This window comes from Somniosus microcephalus, unplaced genomic scaffold, assembly GCF_052327205.1.
Source record: "Somniosus microcephalus isolate GS21.2 unplaced genomic scaffold, FLI_Smic_1.0 unresolved_chr3, whole genome shotgun sequence".
In the NCBI taxonomy this organism is placed as follows: Eukaryota; Metazoa; Chordata; class Chondrichthyes; order Squaliformes; family Somniosidae; genus Somniosus; species Somniosus microcephalus.
Window position 1 is genome coordinate 29,489,559 of NW_028225181.1, and position 14,690 is coordinate 29,504,248.

Here is a 14,690-nt window from a genome sequence, read left to right on the forward strand (position 1 = left end):
CAGAGTGTTTGATGGGACAGTGTAGAGGGAGCTTTACTCTGAATCTTACGCTTGCTGTAACGGCCATGGGAGCGTTTGATTGAACAGGGTAGAGGGAGTTTACTCTATCTAAACCGTGCTGCACCTACCCTGGTCATTATTGACGGGACAGTGAAGAGGGGGATTTACGCTATATCAAATTGTGCTGTAGCTGTCCTGGGAGTGTTTGATGGGACACTGCAGAGGTAGCTTGACTCTGTATCTTACCAGAGCTGTCCCTGCCCTGCGAGTGTTTGGTGGGACAGTGTAGAGGGAGATTTACTCTGTATCTAACCGGTGCTGTACCTGCCCTGGGAGTATTTGATGGGACAGTGAAGAGGAAGAGTTATGCTATATCTAACTTGTGCTGCAGCTGTCCTGGGAGTGTTGATGGGACACTGCAGAGGTAGCTTTACTCTCTATCTAACCTGTGCTGTCCCTGCATTGGCAGTGTTTGATGGTCGAGCTTTGATGCAGATTTCTTCTGTATCTAACACGTGTTTTAATGCCCTAGTATTATTTGATGGGACAGTGGAGAGAAAGCTTTGCTCTTTATCCAACCCGTGTTTTCCCTGCCCTGGGACTGTTAGAGGGGACACTGTAGTGGGTGCTTTACTCTGTATCTAACCCGTGCTGCCCTGCCCTGGCAGTGCTTGATGGTAAAGTGTAGAGGAAGATTTACTCTGTATCGAACCCGTTCTGCTATGCCCTGGGATTGTTTAATCTGACAGTTTAGAAGGATCTTTACACTGTATCTAACGTGTGTTGCACTGCCCTAGTAGTGTTTGATGGCACAGTGGAGGGGCAACTTTACTTCGAATCTAATCTGTGCTATCACTTCCCTGGGAGTGTTTGATGGAGCAGTGTAGAGGGTGTTTCACTCTGTATCTAACTTGTGCTATACCTGCACTAGGAGTATTTGACGGGATAGTGTTGGACGAGCTTTACTCTGTATCTAACCCGTGCTTTAACTGCCCTGGGAGTTTTTTATGTGACAGTGAAGAGAGAGTATTACTCTGAATCTAAACGGTACAGTACTTTTCCTGGGAGTGTTTGATGGGACAGCACAGCAGGAGCTTTTCTCTATTTCTAACCCGTGCTGTAGCTGCCCTAGTAGAGTTTGATGGGACAGTGGAGAGGGAACTTTACTCTGTATCTAAACTGTGCTGACCCTGCCCTGGGAGTGTTTAGTGGGACAGTGTAGAGGGATCTTTACTCTGCACCTAACCAGTGTTGTCCCTGCCCTGCGAGTTTTTGGTGGGACAGTGTAGAGGGAGCTTTACTCTGTCTCCAACCGGTGCTGTACCTGTCCTGGGTGTGTTTGCTGGGACAGTGGAGATGGAGCTTTATTCTTTATCTAACCAGTGCTGTTCCTGCCCTGCGAGTGTTTGGTGGGACAGTGCAGAGGGAGCTTTACTCTGTCTCCAAACAGTGCTGTACCTTCCCTTGGAGTATATGACAGGACAGTATAGAGGGAGCTTTATTCTTTATCCAACGCGTCTTGTACTGCCCTAATAGTGTTTGATGGGAGAGTGGAGAGGGAACATTACTCTGTATGGAACACTTGCTATCCCTGCCCTGGGTGTGTTTCACTGGACACCGAAGAGGGAGCATGAACCTGTAACCAACTCGTGCTGTACCTGCCCTGGGGTTTTTTGATTGGACAGTGTAGGGGGAGCTATACTCTGTATCAAACCCGTACTGCACCTGTCCTGGGAGTGTTTGATGAGGCAGTGTAGAGGGATCTTTACTCTGTATCTAACCCGTGCTGTACCTGCCCAGGAAGTGTTTCACTTGACACCGTAGAGGGAGCTTGACTCTGTAACCAACCCGTGCTGTACCTGCCCTGGGAGTTTTTGATTGGACAGTGTAGGTGGAGCTTTACTCTGTATCCTTCACTTGCTGTATCAGCCATGCAAAATTTTGATTGGGCAGTGTAGAGGGAGCTTTGCTCTGTAACTAAGCCGTGCTGTAGCTGTCCTGAGAGTGTTTGGTTGTTCAGTGTAGATGGTGATTTACTTCGAATTTTACCCTTGCTGTAACCGCCATGGGAGCGCTTGATTGGCCAGTGTAGAGGAAGTTTACTCTATCTAAACCGTGCTGCACCTACCCTGGGCATGATTGATGGGACAGTGTAGAGGGAGCTTTACTCTGTATCTAACCTGTGCTGTACCTACCCTAGTTGTGTTTGATCGGGCAGTGTAGAGGGAAATTTACCCTGTATCTTAATGGGTGCTGTACCTGCACTGGGATTGTTTGACTAGACAGTAGAGAGGGAGTTTTACTCTGTAAATAACCAGTGCTGTACCTGCCCTGGGAGCGTTTGATGGGACAGTGTAGGGGGAACTTTACTCTGTATCTAACCTGCACTGAATCTACCCTGGGAATTTTTGATGGGGCAGGGTAGAGTGAAGTTTTCTCTGACTCTAACCGGTGCTGTACCTGACCTGGGAGTTTTTGATAGGGAAGTACAGAGGGAGCTTTACTCTTTATCTCACGCGTGTTTTACTGCCCTAGTATTGTTTGATGGGACACTGTGGAGGGAACTTTACTCTGTATCGAACCTGTGCTGTCCCTGCCCTGGGAGTTTTTGATGGGAGAGTGTAGAGTGAGATTTTCTCTGTATCAATCCTGTGCTGTCCCTGCCCTGGGAGTGTTTGATGGGACAGTGCAGAGTGAGCTTTAGTCTGTATCTAACGTCTGTTATACTGCCCTAGTAGTGTCTGTTGGGACACTGGAGAGGGAACTTTACTCTGTTTCTAAAGTGTGCTGTACCTGCCCTGGGAGTGATTGTTAGGGCAGTGTAGAGGGAGCTTTACTCTGTACCTAACCTGTGCTGTAAATGTCCTGTGAATTTTTGATGGGACAGTGCAAAGGGAGCTTTACTCTATATCTAACGCCAGTTGTACTGCCCTAGTAGATTTTGATGGGACAGTGGAGAGGGAGGTAATTCTCTGCATCTAACCCGTGCTGTCCCAGCCCTTGGAATATTTGATGGAACAGTGCAGAGGGAGCTTTACTCTGTATGCATTCGGTGCTGTACCTGCTAATGGAGAGTTTGATGCGACAGTGCAGAGGGAGGGTGAGAAGGTTGGATCTGAAACAAGCGTGCTAAGCTTGAATAAAGGAGACTATGAAGGTATGAGAGCGCAATTGAGTAGAGTGGATCGGGAAAATAGATTCAAGGGTAAGACGATACATGATCAGTGGTGTACATTTAAGGAGTTATTTTACAACTTCCAAATAATATATATTCCACTGAGAAGAACAGGGTGTAAAAGAAAAGACAGCCATCCGTGGCTAAGTAAAGAAATTAAGGATAGTATTCGACAATAAACAAGGGCATGTAAGGTAGCCAAATCTAGTGGGAGGATAGAGGATTGGGAAAACTTTAAAAGACAGCAAAAAATAACAAAAAGATTGATTAAGAAAGGGAAGATAGATTATGAAAGTAAATTAGCAAAAAATATAAAAACAGATAGTAAGAGTTTTTATAGTTATATAAAAATAAAAAGGGTGGCTAAAGTAAATGTTGGTCCCTTAGAGGATGAGACTGGGAAATTAATGGTGGCAAATATGGAGATGGCAAAAACACTGAATGAATATTTTGTATCAGTCTTTACAGTAGAGGACACTAAAAATATCCCAATACTGGACAAACAGGGGCCTATGGGGGGGGGAGGAGCTAAACAGGATCAAAATCACTAAGGAAGAGGTACTCGGTAAAATAATGGGACTCAAGGTGGATAAATCACCTGGACCTGATGGCTTATATCCTAGGGTCTTGAGGGAAGTGGCGGTAGGGATTGTGGATGCATTGGTAATAATTTTCCAAAACTCCCTGCACTCGGCAAAGGTCCCGCCAGACTGAAAAACTGCTAATGTGACACCCTTATTTAAAAATGGCAGTAGACAGAAGGCTGGAAACTATAGACTGGTTAGCCTAACATCTGTGGTAGGTAAAATTTTGGAGTCCATTATTAAGGAGACAGTAACAGGACATTTGGATAATCATAATCTAATCGGACAAATTCAGCTTGGTTTTATGAAGGGGAAGTCATGTTTGACAAATTTGCTGGAGTTCCTTGAGGAAGTAACATATCGGGTGCATAAACGGGAACCAGTGGACGTAGTGTATTTAGACTTCCAAAAGGCATTTGACAAGGTGTCACACAAAAGATTATTGCTTAAGATAAAAAATCACGGGATTGGGGGTAATATTTTGGCATGGATAGAGGATTGGCTATCTAACAGAAGGCAGAGAGTTGGGATAAATGGTTCATTTTCAGACTGGCAATCAGTAAGTAGTGGCGTTCTGCAGGGGTCAGTGCTGGGTCCCCAACCCTTTACAATCTATATTAAAGATTTGGAGGAGGGGACCGAGTGTAACATATCAAAGTTTGCAGATAATACTGAGATGGGAGGGAAAGTAGTGAGTGAGGAGGACATAAGAAACCTGCAAGGGGACATAGACAGGCTAAATAAGTGGGCAGAGATTTGGCAGATGGAATACAATACTGGAATGTGTGAGGTTATGCACTTTGGCAGGAAAAATCGTAGAGCAAGTTATTATCTTAATGGCAAGAAACTGGAAAGTACTGAAGTACAAAGGGATCTGGGTGTCCTGGTGCACGAAACTCAAAAGGTTAGTATGCAGGTGCAGCAAGTGATTAAGAAGGCCAATGGAATGTTGGCTTTCATTGCTAGGGGGATAGAATATTAAAATAGGGAGGTATTGCTTCAGTTGTGCAAGGTATTGGTGAGACCGCACCTGGAATACTGCATACAATTTTGGTGTCCATACTTAAGAAAAGACATACTTGCTCTCGAGTCAGTACAAAGAAAGTTCACTCGGTTAATCCCGGGGATGAGGGGATGGACATATGAGGAGAGGTTGAGTAGGTTGGGACTCTACTCAATGGAGTTCAGAAGAATGAGAGGTGATCTTATTGAAACATATAAGATTGTGAAGGGGTTGGATCGGGTGGATGCGGGGAGGATGTTCCCGGTGATGGGTCAAACTACAACTAGGGGACATAGTCTTAGAATAAGGGGCTGCTCTTTCAAAACTGAGATGAGGAGGAACTACTTCACTCAGAGGGTGGTAGGTCCATGGAATATGCTGCCCCAAAAAGCTGTAGAAGCTACATCATTACATAAATTTAAAACAGAAATAGACAGTTTCCTAGAAGTAAAGGGAATTAAGGGTTGCGGGGAGCGGGCAGGAATTTGGACATGAGTCTAGGTTCGGATCGGACATGGCCCTGTGGGCAGCGGAGCGGGCCCAGGGGCCATGTAGCCTGATCCTGCTCCTCTTTCGTGTGTCTAATTCTGTTTGATTCAGGAAATGGTTCTGTGATAGTAGATTGGCGGTTAGGATCAGATCAGCCATGATCTTATTGAATGGCAGAGCAGGCTCGAGGGGCCGATTGGCCTACTCCTGCTCCTATTTCTTATGTTCTTATGTTCTTATGGAGCTTTAGTCTGTATCTAACTCGTTTTATCCTGCCCCAGTCGTGTTTGTTGGGACACTGGAGAGGGCACTTTCCTTTGTATCTAAACTGTGCTGTACCTGCCCTGGGATTGTTTAATGGGACAGTGAAGACGGAGCTTTAATCTGCATCTAACCCAAGCTGTACCTGCCCTGGGAGTGTTTAATGGGACAGTTTAGAAAGAGCTTAATTCTGTATCTAACGTGTGTTGTACTGGCCGAATAGTGTTTGCTGGGACAGTGGAGAGGGAAATTTTCTCTGTATCTAAACTCTGCTGAAACTGCCCTGGGAGAGTTTGATGGGACAGTGTAGATGGAGCTTTACTCTGCATCTAACCGGAGCTTCACCTGACCTGGGACAGTTTGATGGGACAGTGTAGACGGAGCTTTACTCTGTATCTAACCCGTGCTGAACCTGCCCTGGGAGTGGTTGTAGAGGGAGCTTTAATCTATATCTAACCCGTGCTGTACCTGCCCTGGGAGTGTTTAATCTGAGGGTTTAGAAGGAGCTTATCTCTGTATCTAATGCGTGTTGCACTGCCCTAATAGTATTTGATGGGACACTGGAGAGGGAACGTTCCTCTGTATCTAAACTATGCTGACCCTGTCCTTGGAGTGTTTGAAGAGACAGTGTAGATGGAGCTTTACTCTGTGTCTAACTGGTGCTGTCCCTGCCCTGGGGGTCTTTGATGGGACAGTGTAGGACGAACTTTACTCTGCATCTAACACGTGCTCTACCTGCCCTGGGAGTGTTTAATGGGACAGTGTAGAGGGAGTTTTTCTCTGAATGTAAACGGTGCTGTACGTGCCCAGCACGTGATTGTTGGGAAAGTGTAGAGGGAGCTTTACTCTGTATCTAACCGCTGCTATACCTGCCCTGGGCTTGTTTGATGGGACAGTGTAGAGGGAGCTGTACACTGTATTTAACCTGTACTGTAACTACACTAGGGGTGTTTGATGGGGCAATGTAGAGGGAGTTTTACTGTATCTAACCCATGCTGTCCTAACAATGGGAGTGTTTGATGGGACATTGTAGCGGGGGCTTTACTCTGTATCTAAACCCTGCTGTACCTGCCCTGGGAGTGTTTCATGGGACAGCGGAGAGGGAACTTTACTCTCTATCTAACCTGTGCTGTACCTGTCGTGGGAGTTTTTGATGGGACAGTGTAGAGGGAGTTTTACTCTGTATCTAACCCGTGCTGTCTTAACAATTGGAGTGTTTGAAGGGACAGTGCAGAGGGAGCTTTACTCTGTATCTAGCACCTGTTGTAATGCCCTGGGAGTGTTTCATGGGACAGCGGAGAGGGAACTTTCCTCTCTATCTAACCTGTGCTGAACCTGCCCTGGGAGTTATTGATGGGACAGTGTAGAGGGAGTTTTACTCTGTATCTAACCCGTGCTGTCCTAACAATGGGAGTGTTGGATGGGACATTGTAGAGCGGGCTTTATTCTGTATCAAGCCTGTGCTGTACCTGCCCTGGTAGCTTTTCATGGGACAGTGTAGAGGAAGATTTACACTGTCTCTAACCGGTGCTGTAGCTGCACTGGGAGTGTTTGATGGAAAAGGTCAGAGCGGGCATTACTCTGTATCTTACCAGTCCTGTCCCAGCCCTTGGAATATTTGATTGGACAGTATACGGGCAGCTTTACTCTTTATCTAATGCGTGTTGTACTGCCATGTAAGTGTTTGATTGTATTTTTTAGAGTTAGCTTTACTCTGTATCTGACCCTTGCTATCCCTGCCCTGGGCGTGTTTAATGGGACACTGTAGAGTGAGCTTCACTCTTCATCCAATCTGCGCTGTACCTGCCCTGGGAGTGTTTGATTGGACAGTGTAGAGGGAAATTTACTCCGTATCCTCCCCTTGCTGTATCGGTCATGGGAATGTTTGATTGGGCAGTTTAGAGGGAGCTTTACTCTGTAACTAACCCCTGCTGTACCTGCCCTGGGCGAGATTGAGGGGACAGTGCAGATGCAGCTTTACTCTGTATCTATCGTGTGTTGTACAGCCCTGGGAGTGTTTGATTGGACCGTTTAGAGTTAGCTTTACTCTGTGATATACCTATCAATTCATCCAATGAAAAGCGACGAGTTAAGAAAGTAACTATAGGTTTTTATTGGCTAAATAACAGAGCCCACCCTCGTGGGTGATCGGATACAACAAGGAGGAATGCCAGCCAGTCGACTACCTTTATACCTGGGCACGTAGGTGGAGCCATGGGCGGAGTCAGCAGTGGTCAGCCCTGGTATAGCAGCGTGGCAAGAGGCGACCTCGTATAGTGATACAACAGAGTGAACAGTGATAACCATAGAGTAGTGATATAACAGTGATAACTATAGTGTAACGATAGTGTACGATAAAAGTGGTTTACCACACTCTGTATGTAAACCTTGCTATACCAGCCCTGGGAATGTTTGATGGAGCAGTGTAGAGGGAGCTTCACTCTTTATCCAAACTGTGCTTTACCTGCCCTCGGAGTGTTTGATTGGACAGTGTAGAGGGAGATTTACTCTGTATCCTACACTTGCTGTATCGGCCATAGGAATGTTTGATTGGGCAGCGTAGTGGGAGCTTTACACGCTAACTATCCCGTGCTGTTCCTGCCCTGGGCGTGATTGTTGGGACAGTGTAGAGGGAGCTTTACTCTGTATCTAACCGGTTCTGTACCTGCCCTGGACGTGTTTGACGGGGCAGTTAGAGGGAGCTGTACACTGTGTCTAACCTGTACTGTAACTACACCAGGAGTGTTTGATGGGGCAGTGGAGAGGGAGCTTCACTCTGTATCTTAACGTGTGCTGTACCTGAACTCGGAGTTTTTGACAGGACAGTAGACAGGGAGTTTTACTCTGTATCTAACCAGTGCTGTACCTGCTCTGGGAGTTTTTCATGGCTCAGTGTAAAGGGAGCTTTACCCTGTATCTAAGCTGTGCTGCACCTGCCCTGGGAGTGTTTGATGCGTCAGTGTAAAGGAAGCTTTACTCTGTATCTAACCTGTGCTTTACCTGCGCTGGGATTTTTTGATGAGACAATGTAGCGGGAGCTTTGCTCTCTATCTAACCGTTTCTGTACCTCCCCTGGGAGTGTTTGATGGGGCATTTTAGAGTTAGCTTTACTCTGTATCTAACCGGTGCTGTACCTGCACTGGGAGTTTTTAATGGGACAGTATGGAGGGTGTTTACTATGTATCGAAACGGTGCTGTACCTGCCCTCGGTGTCTTTAATGGGGCAGTGTAGTGCGAGCTTTACTCTGTATCAAATCTGTCCTGTACCTGCTCTGGAAGTTTTTGATGGGACAATGTAGAGTGAAGTTTACTCTGTCTCTAACAGGTGCTGTACCTGCGCTGGTAGTGTTTGATGGGAAAGTGCATAGGGAGCTTTACTCTGTATCTGGCGTGTGTCGCACTGCACTAGTATTGCTGGATGGGACACTGGAGAGGGAAAGTTACTCTGTATCTAACCCGTGCTGTAACTGCCCTGGGAGTGTTTGATGGGACATTGCAGAAGAAGGTTTTCTCTGTATCTAAACTGTGCTGTACCTGCCCTGGGATTGTTTGATCAGACAGTGTAGAGAGAGATTCACTCCGTATCTAATGATGTTAAACGGCCCTAGTGGTGTTTGATGGGGCACTGGAGAGGGAAATTTACTCTGTATCTAATCTGTGCTGTCCCTGCCCTGGGAGTGTTTGATGGGCCAGTGTTGATGGAGCTTTACTCTGTATCTTTACTCTGCTGTTCCTGCCCTGGGAGTGTTTGATGGGCCAGTTTTGAAGGAGCTTTACACATTATCTAACCCGTGCTGTACCTCTCCTGGGAGTGCTTGATGGGACAGTGGAGAGGGAACTTTACTCTGTATCTAAACTGTGCTGTCCCTGCCCTGGGCCTGTTTGATGGGACAGTTTAGAGGGAGTTATATTCTGTATCTAACCTGTGCTCTACCTAATCTGGGAGTTTTTGATTGTACAGTTTAAAAGGAGCTTCACCGATGTACAATGCTCTAGGGCATCCCTTCCTGCAACGTATGAGGTAGACAACGTTGGCCGAGTCACATGAGTATGTATCATGTACCTGGTGGGTGGTGTCCTCCCGTGTGATGATGGTATCTGTGTTGATGATCTAGCATGTCTTGCAGAGGTTGCCGTGGCAGGGTTGTGTGGTGTCATGGTCACTGTTCTCCTGAAAGCTGGGTAATTATCTGCGAACGATGTTCTGTTTGAGGTTAGGCGGCTGTTTGAAGGCGAGTAGTGGAGGCGTGTGGATGGCCTTAGTGAGGTGTTCGTCGTCATCGATGACATGTTGAAGGCTGCGAAGAACATGGCATAGTTTCTCCGCTCCGGGGAAGTACTGGATGACGAAGAGTACTCTGTTGGTTGTGTCCGGTGTTTGTCTTCTGAGGAGGTCTATGCGATTTTTCGCTGTGGCCCGTCGGAACTGTCGATCGACGAGCCGAGCATAATATCCCGTTCTTATGAGGGCATCATTCAATGTCTGTAGGTGTCCATCGCGTTCCTCCTCTTCTGAGCAGATCCTGTGTATTCGCAGGGCTTGTCGATAGGGGATGGCTTCTTTAACGTGGTTAGGGTGGAAGCTGGAGAAGTGGAGCATCGTGAGGTTTTCCGTGGGCTTGCGGCAGAGTGAATTGCGGAGGTGTCCGTCTTTCATGGATATTCGTGTGTACCTCCCAGTCGGGGAACACTTCAGCAGTCAAGGACATACAGCCTCCGAACTTCGGGTAAGCATTCTCCAAGGTGGCCTTCGAGACACACGACAACGCATAATCGTCGAGCAGAAACTGATAGCCAAGTTCCACACTCATGAGGATGGCCTCAGCCGGGATCTTGGGTCCATGTCACGCTACATGTAACCCCACCTGACGTAGAGTCATCCAGACTCGAGTCATCGTTGGCTTGTTCTCTCTACACAGATGCGGCCGGACCTGCTGTGATTTCCAGCAAAACAATCGTTTTTTGTTTGTTTTTTGTTTTTCATACAGACCCCAGCATCTGCAACATTTGACCCCTTGTGAACCCAGCTCATTGTTCGTTGATGTAATGTTTTCCTGACTGACCTGTTTGGACACCATTCACACCTGTGACTGCTGTGATTATCTCTCTGCCGAGGGTTGATAAATGGCAGTTAGAAAGATTACCTGTAATCATCTGGCTGTGTTCTCTGACTATATATGCTGTGCCTATATGCTTCTCTTCACTTCACCTGACGAAGGAGCAGCGCTCCGAAAGCTTGTGATTTCAAATAAAGCTGTTGGACTATAACCTGTTGTATTTTTTGATGGGACAGTGGAGAAGAAACTTTACTCTGTATCAAAACTGTGCTGTACATGCACTGCGAGTGCTTGATGGGACAGTGTACAGGGAGGTTTACTCTGTATCTAACTCGAGCTGTACCTGCCCTGGGAGTGTTTGATGAGACAGTGTAGAGGGAGCTTTACTGTGTATCTAACCGGTGCTGTACCTGCACTGGGATTGTTTGATTGTAAAGTGTAGAGGGAGCTTTACTCTGTATCTAACCGGTGCTGTACCTGCACTGGGAGTGTTTGATTGTACAGTGTAGAGGGAGCTTTGCTCAGTGTCCTACCCTTCCTGTAATGGCCATGGGAGTGTGTGGCTGGGTAGTGTAGAGGGAGCTTTACTCTATATCTAAACTGTGCAGTACCTGTGTGGGAGTGTTTGATGGGACAGTGCAGAGAGAGATATACTCTGAATCTAACCGGTGCTGTAATTGCCCTTGGCGTGATTGATGGGAAAGTGTAGAGGGAGCTTTACTCTGTATATAACTGGTGCTGTAATTGCACTGGGAGTATTTGATGGGACAGTATGGAGTGACATTTACTCTGTATCTAACCGGTGCTGTACCTGACCTGTGAGTGTTTAATTGTACAGTGTAGAGGGATCTTTACTTTGTATCTTACCTGTGCTGTACCTGCCCTGGGTGTGTTTGATGGAAATGTGTAGATGGAGCTTTACTCATTATCTAACCCGTGCTGTACCTGCCCTGCGAGTGTTTGATTGGACAGTGTAGATGGAGCTTTACTCGGTATCTAACACATGTTGGATCTGCCGGGGGCACAGTTTCTATTCCCTACACCTCACACTGCTGAGCATTAAACTCAGAGATATTGTTCATGTTGGTCAGTCCTGTTATTACAAACTTCTTTCTTATCACCCAGAAGGTTCTGCCTCTCGCTGAGTTCAGTTTTCTCAGGTAGTCCATGCATTTGTCAGTGTTGAGCATTGCTATTGAATCACAGGAGGTGTATCAGCCATTTCCCATCGTGATCTGCCTCAACAGGCTCCAGCCTCAAACTCCATCCCTCTGCTCAGCCACGGTCTGATGCTGAACCCTACTTTAAACAAATTCGGCGTTTTATTTGACCCTGAGCTAAGCTCCCGACTCCATATCCCCTCCATCAACAAGCCCGCCACGGCCCTCCCCATGTAATCACCCATCTCTGCCCCTGCCTGAGCTCATCTTCTGTTGGATCCCTCATCCATGCCCTGGCTACCACTAGACATGAGTTTTCGAATGCCCTCCTGGCCGACTTCCCACATTGCAGCCTGTCTAAACTTGAGGTCATGTCTTAACACGCACAAAGTCCCGTTCACCAAGTCCCGTTCTCCAATCACCCCTGTGCTCACCGACCTACAATGGCTCCCGGTCTGGCAAAGCCTTGATTTAAAATTCACATCCTCAGTTCAGGCGCAACTCATTGCCAAGTGCCTAGTAAAGGAATTGTATCCCCAAAATGCCAAATATTAACTTGTGTTTAATATTTTACCGTAAGTACTTTTCAGCCCAGGATAACAGTTTGATTCCTAAAATTGGCATCAAGGGGACAATAGTCACAGGGCAGGGGGTAGATTTGGGCTCGGACTGTAGCACAAAACACCATCACCTCCAAGTTCCACCACCCACTCCAAGTCACACACCATCCAGACTTGGAAATATATCGCCATTCCTTCACCGTCACTGGGTCAAATGCCTGAAATTCCTTCAGTAACTGTATTGTGGGAGACTGGTCAAGAAGGTAAGAGCCCATGGGATCCAGGGCAATTTGGCACATTGAATCCAAAATTGAATGAGTGGCATGAGGCAGAGGCTGATGGTCGAAGGATATTTTTGTGACTGGAAGCCTGTGTACAATGGTGTACTCCAGGGATCAGTGCTGGGTCCTTTGCTGTTTTGCAGTGTACATTAATGATTTAGATATGAATGTAGAAGGTATGATCAGTAAGATCACAGATGACACAAAAATTGTTGGAGTGGTAAATAGTGATGAGGGAATCCTCAGGCTACAGGATGTATAGACGGATTGGTTAAATGGGCAGAACATTGGCAAATGGAAATAACCCTGAGAAGTGTGAGGTGATGAGCTTTGGGAGGACTAAAGGGAATACACAAATGATGGTAGGACGCTAGGAAGGGCAGAGGATCAGAGGGACCGTGGTGTGCATGTACATAGATCCCTGAAGGCAGCAGGACAGGAAGATAAGTTGGTTTAAAAGGCATATGGATACTTGCCTTCATTAGCCAAGGCATAGAATATGTAAGTGCAGGGAAGTTATGATGGAGCTGTACGAAACGCTAGTTAGGCCACAGCTGGAATATATTGTGCAGTTCTGGTCGCCAATATATAGGAAGGATGTGCTTGCATTGAGCGGGAGCAGAAGACTTTCACCAGGATGTTACCAGTGCTGGAATGCTTCAGCTATGAAGAGAGACTGCACAGGCTGGGGTTCTTTTCCTTAGAGCAGAGAAGGCTGACGGGGGACCTGATTAAGGTGTACAAAATTATGAGGGGCATAGATAGGATAGATAGAAAGGAACGTTTTCCCTTTGTAGAGGTGTCAATAACCAGGGGGCATAGTTTCAAGGTAAGGGACAGGAGATTTAGAGGAGATTTGAGGAAAAACATTTTCACCCAGAAGGTGGTTGGAATCTGTAATTCACTGCCTGAAAGGGTGGTAGATGCAGGAACCCTCACAACATTCAAGAAGCATTTAGATAAGCACTTGAAATGCCATAGCATACAAGGCTATGGACCAAGTGCTGGAAAATGGGATTAGAATAAACAGGGCTTGATGGCCGGCGTGGGCACGATGGGCTGATGGGCCTCTTTCTGTGCTGTATAACTCTATCTAGAAATTCGGTATCGCCCCGTTTGGGGCGCTAGTCCTGGCGAAGCACTAAGTTTAGCACCAGGCGCAATTTAGCGCCACCTAGCGTGATATTGCGCAGTTGCGCCCATGGTGTTGATTGTGGAGTTAAATCAGGCGCTGCACGGGACTCCTAAGGCACTAACCCGGCGGCGCAAACCAATTTCGCGGCGGCCAGGCACAGCGCAGGTGCTCTCAATAATCACTGACACCGAGACACAGTGGCGCCGGACAGCTCTTAAAGGGGCGGGTCAATTAGGTTCACCAGACACATTCACTGCCTTGTAGGCCTTGAAATCGGTGGGAGCCTTCCTGTGGCGCACCAGCCTAGCAAGACATGGAAAGGGTGAGGCAGAGGGTGGAATGCATCACTGATGGGGCATTGGATGCTTTGGTTGGCGCAGTGGAATCAAGGCCAAGGAAGATGGTCGGAATGTGATTTATGTTTTGGACAGTCTCCCGGGTGTGAGAGTTGTTATGTGTCAGTGTATTAGTTTTGCTTTCTGTTGCCATTGCTTTCTCATGTTTGAAGGAACCACAATTTGTGTAATAAAACACTTTCTTCATTTATAATGGCAATGTCTGCTATTTACATGCATCTTGCCCTTCACAGGCTTGGGGGTATCAGACCGGTTCCATTTCTGTTCTTGGAATGGCAGCAAGCATTCCATGAGAGGTTCCTAGAAGCTAATTCTGATCAGCCTCTGACGCGCAGCCTGAGAAAAGCTGCTCCCGTAGAAGTTCAGAGCAGCAGGCATCTTCTCAGCCACCGACAGAGATGTCCTGTGCCTTCTATGAGGTTGCAGATCTGGCAAAAGCAGCTGGCTCATCTCAGACACCACCTCCTTTGGAAAGCGCAGCCTTCTGATACACTGCTCCTCTGACATGTCCATGTAGGAAAACTGCTTTCGGTAAACCATGCCAGCGTAAGGTCTGGTGTGGCGACGTCTGTTGGCCCTCCTCCGTCTGCCCATGCCTGCCCCTCTCACCATGTTTCTCTGTGCCCTTC